This window comes from Taudactylus pleione, unplaced genomic scaffold (assembly GCF_031769625.1).
Source record: "Taudactylus pleione unplaced genomic scaffold, aTauple2 ptg000550l, whole genome shotgun sequence".
Classification (NCBI taxonomy): domain Eukaryota; kingdom Metazoa; phylum Chordata; class Amphibia; order Anura; family Myobatrachidae; genus Taudactylus; species Taudactylus pleione.
The window spans coordinates 3,402,501-3,405,000 of record NW_028284952.1 but is presented as its reverse complement, the minus strand read 5'-3'; the positions used below and the strand labels follow the sequence as shown (position 1 = coordinate 3,405,000).

General features: G+C 37.4%; 1 non-coding gene and 10 pseudogenes across 1 annotated transcript; all 11 read right to left on the bottom strand.

Moving 5' to 3' along the window:
* Positions 1–68: 68 nt before the first annotated feature.
* LOC148496262 (5S ribosomal RNA) lies at positions 69–187 on the bottom strand (annotated as a pseudogene).
* A 116-nt stretch (positions 188–303) lies between these two features.
* Positions 304–422, bottom strand: LOC148496261 (5S ribosomal RNA; annotated as a pseudogene).
* A 116-nt stretch (positions 423–538) lies between these two features.
* Positions 539–657, bottom strand: LOC148496260 (5S ribosomal RNA; annotated as a pseudogene).
* A 116-nt stretch (positions 658–773) lies between these two features.
* On the bottom strand, positions 774–892 carry LOC148496259 (5S ribosomal RNA; annotated as a pseudogene).
* A 116-nt stretch (positions 893–1,008) lies between these two features.
* On the bottom strand, positions 1,009–1,127 carry LOC148496258 (5S ribosomal RNA). Its single transcript, XR_015871521.1, has one exon. It is a non-coding gene; the product is annotated as a 5S ribosomal RNA (ribosomal RNA).
* Positions 1,128–1,242: 115 nt separating this feature from the next.
* LOC148496257 (5S ribosomal RNA) lies at positions 1,243–1,361 on the bottom strand (annotated as a pseudogene).
* A 116-nt stretch (positions 1,362–1,477) lies between these two features.
* On the bottom strand, positions 1,478–1,596 carry LOC148496256 (5S ribosomal RNA; annotated as a pseudogene).
* A 116-nt stretch (positions 1,597–1,712) lies between these two features.
* Positions 1,713–1,831, bottom strand: LOC148496255 (5S ribosomal RNA; annotated as a pseudogene).
* Positions 1,832–1,947: 116 nt separating this feature from the next.
* On the bottom strand, positions 1,948–2,066 carry LOC148496254 (5S ribosomal RNA; annotated as a pseudogene).
* Positions 2,067–2,182: 116 nt separating this feature from the next.
* On the bottom strand, positions 2,183–2,301 carry LOC148496253 (5S ribosomal RNA; annotated as a pseudogene).
* Positions 2,302–2,417: 116 nt separating this feature from the next.
* The window catches only part of LOC148496252 (5S ribosomal RNA), a 119-nt pseudogene continuing 36 nt past the window's right edge, over positions 2,418–2,500 (bottom strand).

Sequence of the window (2,500 nt, the reverse complement as noted above, 5' to 3'; positions counted from 1 at the left end):
ATTCATTGATAAGTTGAAAAAATTAAATGTAAAATGTAATAGAAAAGAATGTTATGGCAGTATAAAATTACCTACAGCACCTGCTATTCCCAGGTGGTCTCCCATGAAAGTACTAACCAGGACCAACACTGCATAGCTTCCAAGATCAAACGAGATTGGGCATCTCCAGTGTGGTTTGGCTGTAGGTGCTCAAAAACATTAACTTTTGACCTCTTTTACTACTTAACTCAAGTATATTCATTGATAAGTTGAAAAAATTAAATGTAAAATGTAATAGAAAGGAATGTTATGGCAGTATAAAATTACCTACAGCACCTGGTATTCCCAGGTTGTCTCCCATCCAAGTACAAACCAGGCCCAACACTGCATAGCTTCCAAGATCAGACGAGATTGGGCATGTCCAGTGTGGTTTGGCTGTAGGTGCTCAAAAGCATTACATTTAGACCTCTATTACTTCTTAACTCAAGTAAATTCATTGATAAGTTGAAAAAATTAAATGTAAAATGTAATAGAAAAGAATGTTATGGCAGTATAAAATTACCTACAGCTCCTGGTATTCCCAGGTGGTCTCCCATCCAAGTACTATCCAGGCCCAACACTGCATAGCTTCCAAGATCAGACGAGATTGTGCATGTCCAGTGTGGTTTGGCTGTAAGTGCTCAAAAACATTAACTTTAGACCTCTATTACTTCTTAACTCAAGTAAATTCAATGATAAGTTGAAAAAATTAAATGTAAAATGTAAGAGAAAAGAATGTTATGGCAGTATAAAATTACCTACAGCACCTGGTATTCCCAGGTGGTCTCCCATTCAAGTACTAACCAGGCCCAACACTGCATAGCTTCCAAGATAAGACGAGATTGGGCAAGTCCAGTGTGGTTTGGCTGTAGGCACTAAAAAACATTAAATTTAGACCTCTATTACTTCTTAACTCAAGTAAATTCATTGATAAGTTGAAAAAATGAAATGTAAAATGTAATAGAAAAGAATGTTATGGCAGTATAAAATTACCTACAGCACCTGGTATTCCCAGGTGGTCTCCCATCCAAGTACTAACCAGGCCCAACACTGCATAGCTTCCAAGTTCAGACGAGATTGGGCATGTCCAGTGTGGTTTGGCTGTAGGTGCTCAAATACATTAACTTTAGACCTCTTTTACTTCTTAACTCAAGTAAATTCAATGATAAGTTTTAAAATGAAATGTAAAATGTAATAGAAAAGAATGTTATGGCAGTATAAAATTACCTACAGCTCCTGGTATTCCCAGGTGGTCTCCCATCCAAGTACTAACCAGGCCCAACACTGCAAAGCTTCCAAGATCAGACGAGATTGGGCATGTCGTGTGTGGTTTGGCTGTAGGTGCTCAAAAACATTAACTTTAGACCTCTATTACTTCTTAACTCAAGTAAATTCATTGATAAGTTGAAAAAATTAAATGTAAAATGTAATAGAAAAGAATGTTATGGCTGTCTAAAATTATCTACAGCACCTGGTATTCCCAGGTGGTCTCCCATCCAAGTACAAACCAGGCCCAACACTGCATAGCCTCCAAGATCAGACTAGATTGGGCATGTCCAGTGTGGTTTGGCTGTAGGTGCTCAAAAGCATTAAATTTAGACCTCTATTACTTCTTAACTCAAGTAAATTCATTGATAAGTTTAAAAAATGAAATGTAAAATGTAATAGAAAAGAATGTTATGGCAGTATAAAATTACCTACAGCACCAGGTATTCCCAGGTGGTCTCCCATCCAAGTACTAACCAGGACCAACACTGCATAGCTTCCAAGTTCAGACGAGATTGGGCATGTCCAGTGTGGTTTGGCTGTAGGTGTTCAAATACATTAACTTTAGACCTCTTTTACTTCTTAACTCAAGTAAATTCATTGATAAGTTGAAAAAATTAAATGTAAAATGTAATAGAAAAGAATGTTATGGCTGTATAAATTTACCTACAGCACCTGGTATTCCCAGGTGGTCTCCCATCCAAGTACTAACCAGGCCCAACACTGCATAGCTTCCAAGATCAAAAGAGATTGGGCATCTCCAGTGTGGTTTGGCTGTAGGTGCTCAAAAACATTAATTTTTGACCTCTTTTACTACTTAACTCAAGTAAATTCATTGATAAGTTGAAAAAATTAAATGTAAAATGTAATAGAAAGGAATGTTATGGCAGTATAAAATTACCTACAGCACCAGGTATTCCCAGGTTGTCTCCCATCCAAGTACAAACGAGGCCCAACACTGCATAGCTTCCAAGATCAGATGAGATTGGGCATGTCCAGTGTGGTTTGGCTGTAGGTGCTCAAAAGCATTACATTTAGACCTCTATTACTTCTTAACTCAAGTAAATTCATTGATAAGTTTAAAAAATGAAATGTAAAATGTAATAGAAAAGAATGTTATGGCAGTATAAAATTACCTACAGCACCAGGTAATCCCAGGTGGTCTCCCATCCAAGTACTAACCAGGCCCAACACTGCATAGCTTCCAAGTTCAGAC